We start from the raw sequence: 14,998 nt of genomic DNA, 5'->3' as shown, positions 1-14,998 counted from the left end.
CTTGTCCCATTGCTGGGAGAGGGATGTTAACAGTCAATTGTGTAATTGTCTCTTTTTTCTCTTCTGAGAGTTTTTGAGTCATGCATTGTAGTGCTTTATTATTAGGTATATACATATTTATAATTGTTATGCCTTCCTGGTAAATTACTCCCCTGGCAATGTATTGTTCCTGATTATCTGAATATTTTTGGTCATTAAATACATATTGTCTGATAGTAATATAGTCATGTCACCTTTTTTATGCTTACTCTTTGCATGCTGTATCTTTATTTTCCTTCCATATCCAGTCCATCTGTGTCTCGTATTTAAAATTCATGCCTCGTGGAAGACATAACCTGCTTTATTTTTATCCTGTCTACCAAAGTTTTGCTTATTAACTGGGACACTTCGCCATTTGTCTCTTCAATGTTTTGTTTCTCTTTCACACTTGTCTTGCTTCCTTTTAAATTATTATTTCTTTTAGCATTCCGTCTTATTTTCATTACTGACTTTGCGACGATTCCTCCTTCTGTTTTTCATTGATTCTCTGTGGAGAACAATGTGCGTCCTTAACCTGTCAAATCTGTTTCTCCATCCTGCGCAGCAAGCCTTGGGAGTTCTCACCCTGCATCTGTGTAGCCCAGACCTGAGCCAGAGACCCAGATCCCTAAGTTTTGGAACTTGGGGGACTGTGTTCAGCTCAGCTCTCAGCCTCTGTCATCCCAGCCTGCAGATTCCCACCACATTAGCTGCCTAAACGCTGGTCTGCCTCTTCAGTGCAGTGGGACCCCCAAACTGTGCTGGGGTACAGCTCTCTGAAATGCGGTCAGAGAATGGGATTATCATGATGCTCGCCCCGTGCTGCCCGCTGTCCACTGCCTGAGAGCAGGTGCTTCAAGCATTTTGTCAAATTATAAAGTCTTGTATGGTAGAAGGGCTAGTTTAGTACCATTTATAGCGTGAAGATTGGGTCATGGAAGGACTGTTATTTTTTTCTCTCAACTCGTCTGCCTTTGAAATAGTTCCTTCTGAAGCATGGGAGAATTCTTAGCTGGACTTGTCAATTTAAAAAAAAAATCATACATTATCAGCGGATAATGAAATTCTATTTTCAGATTTCTAGGTGAATAATTCATTGTTGGATTTAGCAACCCAAATAGCGGCAAGTTACAACTTCGCTGGGAAAGGACAATAAAGGAGACAGGACACATTCTTCTCTCTGGCACTGGCCGAGGGGGAGCCGGGGAGGGTGACGGGGTGCAGGGGGCACCGTGAAGCGTGCTGATCGCTCACACGTGAGACTGAGGTGGAAGCAGTTGAAAAACAGCTGTTTTATCTTGTCAGATCCTGTAGGTGACCTGTGACTCAGACTACCATAACCTGAGCATTATTTGCAAGGAATTGCTAAGCAATGAAAATTTACCCTGTAGTGCCGGCCAGGAATGAAAGTATCATGTCAGCACAATTCCCTTCAGATGGTCTTTAGATAAAGATTCTGGGCTTTTAACTTCGTTTAATGAAAAACACCTCGGTCATTGGGCTGGTAGTGTAATGGAAGTTCTATCTCCCTGCGTAAGTAAATTATGGATAGAGTTATACACGCAGGAGGTGACCTACATAGTCAGAAGACAAAATTTAAAATAGCGTTCAACCTTGAACCAAATTTTGCACCTTTTCTGAAAAATTAGGGGAAGAGACTTGGTAAAGCACTAAATGCAAAATGCAAACCTGTCAAAAGAACTCATATTTTATTCCCTAGACACTCCTTCGGGATTCTTATCTTTTTTAGAGAATGTGCACCTTCGCCTCAGACCACAACCTTGGAGTCAGTGAGACAATGGTTCAAACATCAGCTGAGACGTTTGCTTTCTTCATGACCTTGGGTGATTGACCTGAGATTTTTGATCCTCAATTACCTTATATGTGCAATATGACAAGTACTTGCTGGGCAGAATTCATCTGATGAATTGGTAAAATAATGAAAAAGAAATGCTATCCTTATGCTTAAGACATTTTGAATATTAAAGGGTAGCTATTATCATTGTAGATGCTATTCATTTTTGATGTGTGGACTTAAGCAGTTACTAAACCTCTCTATGACCCACACTTCCCTACTTTAAAGGGAGAATACGTAACTTTTCAAAAAGATAGAGAAAATTACAAAGATTCATATCACAAGCATCCATAGCCTTACTACAAAAATTATCAAGTGCTGACATGTTCTATCTTTCTCTTTCCTTAATTTTTATTTTTCAATTGGTGTTGACATTCACATTATTTTATATTAGTTTCAGGTGTACAGCATGGCGGTTAGACATTGATATGATTTACAAAGTGACTCCCCAATTAGTAGCTGCCTGGTACCGTGCGTGGTTACTACAGTATTATGGATTATATCCCCTGTGCCGCACCTCACATCCCTGTGACTGTTTTGTAACTTCCAATGTGTCTTCTTAATCCCTTCAGCTTTTTCACTCTCATCTAATAATCACCGGTTTGTTCTCTGTCTCTACGAGTCTGTTTTTGTTTCGTTTGTTAGTTTTGTTCTTGAGGTGCCACATATAAGTGAAATCATATGGTATCTTTCTTTGCCTGACTTATTTCACTTAGCGTAATACCTCCTATGTCCATCTATGTCACTTCAAATGGTAAGACTTCATTTTTTATGGCTGAGTAATATTCCATAGTATATATGCACCATATTTTCTTTATCTAATTGTCTATTGATGGGCACTTAGGTTGCTTCCATGTCTTGCCTATTATACATAATGCTGCCGTGAACATAGGGGTGCAGATATCTTTTCGAATTAGCATTTTGGTTTTCCTTAGATAAATGCCCAGAAGCTCAGTTGCTGGATCATGTGGTCGTTCTATTTTTAATTTTCCGAGGCATCTATATACCATTTTCCACGGTGGCTGCACCAGTTTACCATCTCACCAACAGTGCACGAGGGCTCCCTTTCCTCCACATGCTCGCCGACGCTTGTTTGTGATTTACTGATGATGGTCATTCTGACAGGTGTGAGGTGTTGTCTCATCGTGGTTTTAACTTGCCTTTCTCTGATGATTAGTGATGCTGAGCATCATTTCATGTGTCTATTAGCCATCCGTATGTCCTCTTTGGAGAAGTGCCTATTCAGGTCCTCTGTCTATTTTTTAATTAGATTTTTTTTGTGTTTAGTTGCATGAGTTCTTCATAAATTTTGGATATAAACTCCTTACCAGATGTATCGTAGCCTTATATATCTTCTCCCATTCAGTAGGTTGTCTTTTCATTTATTTGGTGGTTTCCTTTGCTGTACAACATTTTGGTCTGATGTAGTCCCATTTGTTTATTTTTTGTTTGTTTCCTTTGAGAAGATATATCGGAAGAAATATTTCAAAGAGCAATGTCAGAGAGTTTACTGCCTTTGCTTCCTTCTAGGAGTTTTGTTGTTTCTGGTCTTACATTTAAGTCTTTAATCCCTTTTGAGTTTATTCCTGTATGTGGTGTAAGAAGGTGGTCCAGTTTTATTTTCTGCACGTATCTGTCCTGTTTTTCCAGCGCCATTTATTGAGTAGGCTGTCTTTACCCCACGGTATATTTTTGGCTCCTTTGTCATAGGTTAAATGACCTTATAGGTGTGGGTTTATTTCTGAGCTCTCTATTTTGTTGACCTCCATTTGTCTGTTTTTATGCCAGTAGCATGGTGTTTTGATGACTCTAGCCTTGTAGTATAGTTTGAAATCAGGTAGTGTGATACGTCCAACATTGTTCTTCTTTTTCAAGATTGCTATATGGCTGTTTGGGGTCTTTTATGGCTCCATATAAATTTTGGGGTTATTTGTTCTAGGTCTGTGAAAAGTGCATTGGTATTTTGTTAGGGATCTCATTGATCCTATAAATTGCTTTGGGTTGTGTGGACACTCTAACGATGTTAATTTTTCCTATTCATGAGCATAGTATCTGCTTCCATTTATCTGTATCTTCTTCAGTTTCTTTATTCAATGGCATAATTTTCTGAGAACAGGTCTTTTTTCTCTTTGGTAAAATTTTTTCCTAGGTATTTTTTTGTTTCTCATGCAATTGTAAATGGGAAAGTTTTCTTAATTTCTCTTTCCAATAGTTCATTATTGGTATATAAAATTCTGAATATTAATTTTATAACCACTACTTTACTGAATTCATTCATCAGTTCTAACAGTTTTTTTGATGGCATCCTTAGGATTTTCTCTATACAGTATCATGCCATCTTCAAATAATGACAGTTTTACTTCTTTACAATTTAGATGACTTTTATTTCTTTTTCTAGTCTGATTGCTGTGGTTAAGACTTCCAATACCATGCTGAATAAAGGTGGTGAAAGTGGAAGTCCTTGTCTTGTTTCTGATCTTAAGGAAATCAGCTTTTTCCTGTCGAGTATGATATTAGCTGTGGGTTCCTCATATATGGCCTTTATGATGTTGAGGCAAGTTCTCTCTATTTCCACTTTGCTGAGAGTTTTTATCCTAAATCGATGTTGGATTTTCTCACACGTTTTTTCTGCATCTATTGATATGAACATACAATTTTTATATTTTGATTTGTTAATGTGGTATATCACGTTAATTGACTTGTGGATATTGAATCTACCTAGGACCCAAGGAATAAATCCAACATGATCTTCGGTTTGCTAACATTTTGTTAAAGGTTTTTGCTTCTATGTTCATGAGGGATAGTGACCCATAATTTTCTTTTTTGTGTGTGATGTCTTTGTCTGGTTTGGGAATCAGAGCGATGGCGGCCTCATGAGATAAGCTTGGGAGCCTTCCCTCCTCTTGAACTGTTTCGAATAGTCTGAGAAGAACAGGTGCCCGTTCTTTGATAAAATTTCACCTGCGAAGCCATCTGGTTTTTGCTTATTGGGAGTTTTTGATGATTCATTCGATTTTGTAAGTAGTAATCAGTCAGTTCAGATTTTCTGCTTCTTCTTGACTTTGTCTTGGGAGAGTGTATGCTTCTAGGAATGCAGCCATTTCTACCAGAGTGTCCAAATTATTCACGTGTAATTGCTCATAGTATTTTTGTCTAATTCTTTTTGTTTCTGTGGGATCAGTTGTTACTTCTCTTTCTTTTTCTGATTTTATTTATTTAGGTCCTCTTTCTTCTTTTCTAGTTGAATCCAGTTACAGATTTATTAATTTTGTTTATCGTTTCAAAGAATAAGCTTTTAATTTCATTGATCTTTTGCATTTTTTTTTTTAAGACTCTACTTCATTTATTTTTGTTTTGATCTATATCGTTTCCTTCCTTCGACTCACTTTGGGCTTTGTTTGCTGTTTTTTTCCTAGTTCTTTTAGATTGTTTATCTGAGATTTCTCGTTTCTTGAGTTAGTTCTATATTGTTCCGTATTCTCCTCATGGGACTGCTTCCATAGATTTTGAGACATTGCGTTTTTATTTTCATTTGTCTCTAGATGGTTTTTGTTTTTTTCCTTGATCTCATTTTTAACTCATTCATTGATAAGTAGCATGTTTTTTAGCCTCCATATGTTTGTGTATTTGTTTTTTACTTATAATTGGTTTCTGGTTTCATATCACTGTGGTCAGAGAAGATGCTTCATATGATTTCAGTCTTCTTAAATTTATTGAGACTTGTTTTGTGGACTAACATGAGGTCTGTCTTGGAAAATGTCCCATGCTCACTTGAGAAGAATGTATACTCTGCTGCTTTAGGGCGAAATGCTCTAAAAATATCAATTAAATCCATCTGGTCTAGTGTGTCATTTAAGCCTGCTGTTTCCTTGTTGATTTTCTGTCTGGAGATCTGTCCATTGGCATCGATGGAGTGTTAAAAGTCCCCTCTTGTGACTGTATTGCCGATGATCTCTCCCTTTATGTGGGTCAATATTTGCTTTATATATTTAGGAGCTCCTAGGGTGGTGCATAAATGTTTACTAGGATTATGTTCTCTAGTTTAATTGATCCCTTTATCATTATGTAATGTTCTTCCTTATCTCTTTTTATAGACTTTGTTTTAAAATCTATTTTTTCGGGTGTAAGTATTGGTACCTCAGCTTTTTTTTTTTTCATTTCCATTTGCATGAAATATTTTTTTCATGCCTTTACCATCAGTCTGCGTGTGTCATTTGATCTGAAGTGGGTCTCTTGTAGAAAGCATATGTATGGGTCTTATTTTCTTATCCAGTCAGCACCCTATGTCTTTAATTGGAGTATTTAATTTATTTACGTGTAGAGTGATTACCGACAGGTATATAGCTATCGCCATCACGTATTTATGTTCTTTTTCTCCCCTTCTTCTTAAAGAGGTCCCTTTGACATTTCTTATAATACTGGTTTGGTCATGATGAACTCCTTTAGCTTTTTCCTGTCTGGGAAGCTTTTCATCTCTCCTTCAATTTTAATTAATAGACTTTCCGGGTAAACTAGTCTTGGTTGTAGGTCCTTGCTTTTCATCATTTTGAATATTCCATGCCAGTCCCTTCTGGCCTGCAGTTTCTGTTAAGAAATCACCTGGTGGTCTTATGGGAGCGCCCTTATAAGTAACTAGTGGTCTTCCTCTTGCTGTTTTTAATATTCAACCTTTGTCTTTAACTATTGGCATTTTAATTATGATGTGTTTTGTGTGGGCCTGTTTGGGTTCGTCTTGTTTGGAACTCTCTGTGCTTCCTGGGCTTGTATGTCTATTTCACTCACCTGGTTAGGGGTCTTTTCCATCATTATTTCTTGAAATAGTTTTTCAATCTCTTGCTCTCTCTCTTCTCCTTCTGGTGTCCCTGTGATGCGAATGTTGTCATACTCGATGTTGTCCTAGAGGTTTCTTAACTTTTCCTCATTATTACTATTATTTTTTTTTGCTGTTCCATTTGGGTGGTTTCTGCTACCTTGTCTTGCAAATCATTTATTTGAGCCTCTGCTTTCTAATCTACTGTTTATTTCTTTTAGTATTTTCTTCATTTCCGACTGATTATTTTAGTTTGTATGTTTGTGTGTGTGTGTGTGTGTGTGTGTGTGTCATTTTTTATGCTTACTATCTCTTTGTTGAAGTTCTCATTAAGTTCTTTTAGCATCCTTATAACCAGTGTTTTGAATACTGTATCTGGTAGGTTCCTTGCCCCCATTTCATTTAGTTATTTTTCTGGAGGTTTTTTTTTTTTTCCGCCATTTGGGACATGTTTCTTTGTTTTGTTTGTTTGTTTGTTTCATTTTGGCTGCCTCTTTGTGTTTGTTTCTATGAATTAGATAAATCTGCCACATTTCGCAGATTTAACCAGGTGGCTTTATGTAGTAGGTGCCTGTGTCACCCATTGGAACAGTCTCCCTGGTCACCTGCACCAGGTGCTCCCCAAGTGTTCCTTGTGTGTGTTGTGTGTGCCCTCCTGTTGTAAGTGAGCCTCAACTGCTGTTGGCATGTCACTGGGTGAGACTGACTCTCAGGCTGACTGTCTGTGAGGATTGGCTGCACCTATAGCATATAAACTACAGTGTGGTGGGCGACCCCCCCCAGTGGGATTCTGCCCAGGGGGCTCGTGTGCGCCTGCTGCAAAGACCCTTTGGGTGTGCCACCTGTGGAGTGAATCAGGTGGTGCTCTGCTGAAGTCTAACACTAGCCTCCAGGTATGTTGGTTCTATCACCCCTTGAAAGAGGCTCTCACACAGGTCAAGGTCAGCTGCTGCCTGTGACTCCCAGGGCCACCTGGTAGGAGCTACAAAGCTCTCTGTGGCTGGCCACTGCCTAATCTGGACCTGGAGGCACGTGGCAGAGGCGGCGCGGTGCACTAAGCTGGCTGCTGAGTGTGGAGAAGCTTCATTGGAGGGCTGGAGAACTGCCTGCAAGGCTCGGCAGCTGAGGGGTGTCGGGTGGTATGCGAGTGGAGTGAGCCAGGGTCTCAGGAAGTCACGAGGGGGGGGGGGGTTGCGTGGTGTCCCCCAGGTTGGTCCAGATTTAGATTTGGTGCCAATGCTGGGCCTCTGGTTGCCTGCAAAAGTCTCAGGTCACACTGGGGCCAGCCACTGCCCGCCCCAGGCCTGCAGAGCCCAGAGATTTGTTCGAGAAACACTGTAGCTCAGGCCAAGGCTGGTTTCCCCTCTTGAACTGTCCCCCATCCCGCGTGAGAGGCCTGTTGATTGCTGGCGAGGGTCCTGCCCAGAGCTCCAGGTGAGGCTCGTTTTCCGGCAGACGTTATGCCTCTGACAATTAGCCAACTGGGTGGGGCGGGGCTCAGGGAGCCGGGGGTGGGGTGAGCGCATCTTACCTGGCCAATCAGGTTCAGGCTCGGCCGTGCGGGGGAGGGGTCAGCACGGCAAGGCGGGGCCGCCTGCAGGCTGCACCGAGAGGGGCCGGCACAGGGACGGTGGTGGCTTTCCTCCCGCCCTCGCCTTGACACCGCACAGCTCAGCCTCTCCCTGAACGTCTCCGGAGCCTCCAGAGCTGCTGTCCCTCCGCCGGAGCCCAGGGTGAGTGTCTGCGAGCCGTGGTCCGTGCGCCGGCCCTGAAAGGGATGTCTGGGTTTCCAGATTCTCTACGCCTCACTGCACGCTCGGAATCCCCACGGCTCTTTACTGTCAGGTTTTGTGGAGCCCCCTCTTCCCCGGTCTGGAAGCCTGGGCTGGGGATCCCGGTGTGGGGCTGGGCCGCTCGCTCCTGGTGTGGGGGACTCTGCAGTGGAGACATCGCTCCCCATGCTCAGCCTCCAGGTGCAGCCCGCCCGGTTCCGTCTCCGCCCTCCTACCAGTCTCACCGCGCCTTGTCTCTTACTTATAGTTCCGTTGCTAGGCTTCAGGCGGGTCTCCAGGTTGACGCTTCCATAATTCAGTGGTGATGCCGATGTGGTTGTGGGAGGAGGCGAGCACGGCGTTTACCTACCCGGCATCTTGTCCTGAAGTCATGTTTTTTATCTTTCTAACAAAGTAAAATATTTCAATACCCTTTTCAAACTGAGAGAAATAGAAAAAAATTTATTTTCTTTTTTTCCTGTGGTGCTGCCGCAATGCGTTTTAAAATGCAACAGTACCTGATACTGGTAAAGAACGTATACCCTTGGAAGCAGATTTCCTACGTTTTTTAGTTCTACTGAGCACTGTTTGATCCTGGCTAAATGTCTTAATCTTCCTATAGCACTTCCATAGTTTCCTCCATAGGGAAAATGCTGATAATAACAATACTTTAGTTATGGTCTGTCACACACACACAGACACATACACTGTAGGAAAAGTGTGAGCACACAGCCTGCCCTATAGTAAATGCTCATGTCATTGAACAACATATCCCTGGAATATTTCCTTAAATCAAGGGGGGAGTGTGGGGTGTAAATAGGCAGCCAACCCACTCTTTCCTATGCAGCTCCAGTGCCTTGAATTTAAGTTCTAGGAGGGCAAGACTTTTTCCCATTTTGTTGGTTTTGGAGATATTTGTTTATCTCCAGTGCCAAGTAGTAAGGACTCTCTATTTATTGAATGTTAAATGAATAGGAAGAAGATTGTTTCAAGCAAACAGTTACCTTTTAACACCACGGACTTCAGTCATTTCATTGTTTAACTTCCTTGTGACCTCAGTGTGGGCTGTGACAGGTGACATTTGTGTTGCGTTTAGTCCGTGCTAAGTAGAGCTGTAAGGCCTGAGCCTGTGTCAGCCTGTTCCTCATCCGATTCCTTGAGGACGGTGTCATTGGCCTGTTTTAAAGACAGACGCTAAAGCACAAAGAACTAAGTCGTTCTCCCAGGGTCATGTGGCCCAGGCTCAGGCTTCGTCTCCAACCCTGGCTCGGGCACTCTTGCTCCTGAGTATGATCCATGTTGGGCTTCGTTTGGTTTTATTTTTATTTTTAAAAAGCGTTAACAGCTGTTTATCCTTGTGCAGTTGATTCATTTCTCCTAAACCTTGACCCATTGACACCGCCTCTAGCTTCATGCACCCCACGGAGCAGGAGCGGGGGAAGGGGGAGGGTCTTCGCTCCTGCAGGCGGAGGGCGCGGAAGAACCGTGCAAAGACGGTCTGCACATTTAGAACACGCTGTTTGCACAATCATCGGTGTGACGGGCAGTGATCCCTGCGGGGTGGGGCTCAGGGCCACTCGCGGGCCAGATGTGTCCCCCCTCCCACCCTTCCCTGAAGTTCAAGTCCAGCCTTGGGCCTGCAGGTCTCCGCACCGGACCAGCCTGCGGGTGGGGGGCCTCGTGCGATGGGGGGCCGCGTGCGATGGGGGGCCGTGTGCGCACGTTTCTTCCTGGCCGCGTTGCCGTGCGGACACGCGTCTGTCTCCTGCACTGGCTCCGGAAATTCTCAAGGCTGAGCTTTGTTTTCCTCAGTCGCTTTCTCATCCTCGCACTTGACATGGCTGGGCGTTCCCCGGGCCCTTGGGCGGTTTTGGGGTGAGCCGTGCGTGGGCGATGAGCGTGGCTCTGAGCGGCGGGCCCCTGTCTGCGAGCTCGCCGGGCGCTCCGCGTGCTGTGCGACCCGGAGTGTGAGCTCGCAGGTGGGTGTCAGAGGAGGCCCCGGCCGCGCACCGGGCCGGTTCCCCCGGGGGCCGCGGCGTCCGCGCTGGCCTGGGGCTTGTCCCTGGGACGCGCCCGGAGCCGCGGAGCCGCGAAGGGCGGTGCCGCGGGGCAGACGCAGGGCAGGGGCCCCGGTCCACGCCGGGGTCCGAGCTGTCACCCCCCAGAAGCCGCATCTAAGGGAAGCAGCGGGGCCCGCGATCCGCCTCGCGTGTGTCACGGGAGGAGCAGCGACCCCCGCCCGCCTCGCTCGCCTGGGAGCCCCAGTGCGCGGGGCGCCGCCTGTCTGCACGGCGCCACGCACAGCGCGCGCGCGCCACGCACAGCGCACACGTGCCACGCACAGCGCGCGCACGCCACGCACAAACACACGCGCCACGCACAGCGCACATGCGCCACGCACACACACACACCACAGACACACGACACATGCCACACCACACCACACGCACTCACCGCTTACCATGCACAAACACACACGCCAGCACACGCACCGCACACACTGCTCAGACACCACGGCACACGCACACACACCGCACATAGAGCACAACACCTCCCCACCCAACACACAGGCGGAGCCACACTCCCTGGCTCCCCCCTCCCATCCCGGCGCTGGCTGTGCCCCTTCGAGTCCGCGCACTCACGTCTCCATTACTGGCTGTCGCTTCGCCACCGAGGAGCGCTGCGGGCGGGGCGCGAGGCCGCCACGAGGACACGTGCTTCGCCTTGCGCCCGGCACACCCGCGCTCGCGGCCCTCACTTCCCTGGGTTTCCCACGCGAGCTTCTCTGCAGATTAGCAATGAAGCCCGGACAACATTAAGGGAATTACTTCAAAGGTGCACAGATCCTGGATGCCATACGATGGCCTGCCGCTTAGTCTGCCTCCTGTGGAAAGGGGACGGGTCCACTTCAGAGCTGGTGACGCACGTGGAATCAGGCTGTGTCTACCTGTGTACCGACCAGACTCCTTCCAGTGGGGGTTTCAGCTGACGATGGATAAATCTATACAGTACTAAAATCAAAAGGAAAAGATGCATGTGGTATTCGGTGGTGGAATACTTTAATTTTTTGTGTGTGTTGGGAACAGCATAAAATTAGTTTGGGGGACTCTAACTAACTAAAAGTTGCTGTCATTATTTCTGTTGCTTTGCACATCGACAGACTATGTAACATCTTCATGGTACTTAAAGACTCGACAATTTTTGATAACAAAAGGACTTTTAAAGCACTAAATTTGTATATTTTCATCTCCCCATTGATTCCCTGAAAGAAAGTCCACTCTAAACAACTAAGACATAGGAGTGAAAAATCCCCAATATTTAAGTCATTCAGGAGGTAGGAGATAAATTGCTTAATTTCTGAAGGCGCATTAAGGCCAATAATTAGGGAACAATTATGTGGCAGGAGCCTATTAATAGATCCCCAAAAGGCAATCTACTCCCACTTAGCTTTATTGGCCTGCTTGATAAATCCCACAGGACGCGATGGTCGAGTCCTATTTATTTCAGGAAACACAATGTAGATATAATTCTAATCTGAGTCATTGTCAAGGTAGAAAGGAATGGACACATTTTGGCTTACCTAGAAGGGTTCCCTCTTAGAAGATCCAAGTCACCCCGAGAGGCCAGTTGGATATCCAAATAGTCTCTGGAAAATAAAATCCTGCCCCAGATCTGAACTCTTTTTCCAAAGCTCAAATGCGTCTTTGTTTCTGATGCTGCTACAAATCTCTGTTCTTGAGAGATGTTTATTCTCACTTTAAATTCATCTTTCTGAAGTCAAAGTGATTTCTCCTCAGTGTTCACGCTTTCTGCTGGTGATTGATCTGCAATTCCAGAAACCAAAATACAGAGAGGCTACTTTTTAAGTTAGCATGAAACGTTGTGTTGGATGACAACTGAATAGTTAGCAGTTTTGCTTTGTTGGTAATTAAAACTGCAAAACCCTGACGGATTTCAAGATTCAAGATCTGAGTGCCCACTGGTTTTCCAAAACAATCAGTTAAGACTTTTTTTGGTCAATTAATAACACCATTCATGTAAATATTTCAAGAAGAGTGTGACTCAATACATATTGTATATAGTTCTCTTATATATTACAAAAAAATACATAGGTCAGGTTTCCCACTGTCAGTTTCTGTACGTTGAGATTCTTAGAATATTAAAACAGAAGAAAAACTGGTTTTGAAGTCAATTTCATCCTATGAACCTGTCGTAGATACAGAATCTGATGAAAAAGATTGATGTGAAAAGCCGAGATGATTCTCTGGGAGAATTAGCAGGGACCCGGCTGTCACGAAACTTCTCCCGGTGTCTCCCCTGCCATGTTCTCCCAAGAACTTGGTCGGGTACAGTTTGAAAACTAATGACCAATCCGAACGCCGGTTTATAGAAGGACAAAATAAATCTGGAGATGTTTAATGCACTGAATTATCCAAGACAACACAGAGATGCGGCGGCAAAAAACGAGGGCAGACATCAGTCGGTGCCCAGCTTTCCCCTGAAAACACGCCTGAGGAACTTTCGTGCTCGTCAGTCACTCCACGTCACTTGCTGGCTGTGCCCGCTGTGACCCGATACAGTCTGTGAAACACGTCAGGCCGGCGAATCACCCACCTGTCAGGAGAGTTGAAAACCATTTGAAGGCGGAAACTAGCAGAGCACATCTTAGAATCCCATAAAGTGTTTTTGATCTACAAAGAAACAAACAACGGATAAAAGATGGAACTAGTAATATAATATACTGTAATGGAATGTAACATATGAAATTGCTCTTTGGGTAACACATTACAGAATACTCTCACACAGAACATAAACACGTATCTCATGAAAAAAGAATTCCACGCACAAAGAGATGTGGTGCCGTCTAGATCGAACCACGCCGAACAGCAGCAATGGGCTTCTCAGCATGTTTAATGTGCTAATGCGCGTGGCAAATCTGTGCTCATTGGCACTTTTCAAATTTATTTGCCGTATAGCCTTTAAAAATATGTTTGCCATTGCCTCCCTCAGGATGGCAGTTCGCAGAATATGCTAGAACAGTGTAAGAGAACAAGATTAGGAGTTGTAAGTCTGTGACTCTCACCCGAACACTGCCGTACACACATTTTAAAGTTTGGGAGGTGACTTCTCTGAGCCCCAGGCTTTTCATCCGTTAAACGGCATGCACAGCACCAGCATTGCTTTTCCGAGAGTCACAGCAATATGAAAAGGCTTATGAATATAAAATGCTTTACACAAAGTTAAGCGCTCTTTAACCTATTTCCCATTTAGAGAAAAAAAAGCGCAGTTCGCTGCCAACGTTAATTGAATTTTACATAAATAGGCCCTTTGAGGCTGAAGCAAGTCTGACTGGGTTTCAGTACAAAAATAAAATATAAAAACTGTTCTTTCTAAACAGAACTTGTCTCTAATCTTAACGTAACAGAAATGCACACATAAATCGCATTCATCGAGCGAATCTTCAGCTAATGACTGTTTGAGAGTGAAGCTAACAACATGCCTAGGAATGCTACATTCTTTAGGATTTGACATTTTCGGCAATTGAAAATTACTATAGTTTGTGAATGCAAACACCACTACTAAAAACAGAATGCTACAGTCTACGGCCACGCCACCCTGAATGTGCCTGATCTCATCTGATCTCAGAAGCTAAGCAGGGTCGGGCCTGGTTAGGACTTGGATGGGAGACCACCTAGGAATACCAGGTGCTGTAGGTGTAAAAATACACACACACACACACACACACACACACACACGCCCCAAATGGTATAAGTAGAATGGTGTCATTTGTTTCCAAAGACTATTGATATGCTAGAGCGATGTGAAAATCAAAACAAAAGCGAGCTATTCGGTGGCAGACTTTGGGGGTGAGGTTAGGACTGCGATCTGCAATTATCTTGGGGTAAACGCTGCAGCGTAAACATCACCAGTGAGAGTTCTCAGGGCAAACCGGAAATGGGTTAAATGTTAAATGTGTTTATTATGAGGGAAGTTCACGTAGATTTGAATAGAGATGCGAACAGAGTTTCAACTAATCTCTTCAGAATAAAGACAGTAAATTTCTGACCATTTTTGTCTGTGATGATAAACCACAGATTTAGTCAAAAGATTTGAAATTTTGATAGGCATTTTCCAATTATTTCTACTAGCAGAGAATTTGGATATTTATTATAAACATATTCCTACTACAGAGGAGCTAATTAAAAAATTACCAAAATCTATGTATTTGTAAATATCACAAGAAGATAGATCGAGTGGATATATTAAATGTACCTGGGCCATTTAAATTTTCTTCTCTACAAGAGGTGACTATAATAAAACAATCACATTCACATTTCAAAGAATGATCAGTATAGTCTCTCTATGAATATACACATTATATAATTTAATATTAAATTTAAAGGAATAAATTCAAGCTATTGATTGTTTTAAAAATAATTGGTTACTTAACATATTTTCCTCAGGGAATAAAGTTACTTTTGAAGTAACTAATAATTTTATTTATTCCAATTTTCCCTGCCCATGTCCACAAAACACTTTCAT

The 14,998-nt window shown here is 43.6% G+C and overlaps 1 pseudogene; it reads left to right on the top strand.

Annotated features, from left to right (window-relative positions):
* The first annotated feature begins 14,053 nt into the window (after positions 1 to 14,053).
* On the top strand, positions 14,054 to 14,172 carry LOC118602634 (annotated as a pseudogene).
* Positions 14,173 to 14,998: the final 826 nt, after the last annotated feature.

Source organism: Rousettus aegyptiacus, unplaced genomic scaffold (genome assembly GCF_014176215.1).
Source record: "Rousettus aegyptiacus isolate mRouAeg1 unplaced genomic scaffold, mRouAeg1.p scaffold_m13_p_4, whole genome shotgun sequence".
Lineage (NCBI taxonomy): Eukaryota > Metazoa > Chordata > Mammalia > Chiroptera > Pteropodidae > Rousettus > Rousettus aegyptiacus.
Note: the sequence above shows the minus strand (reverse complement) of the source record. Positions and strands in the feature narration are given on the sequence as shown.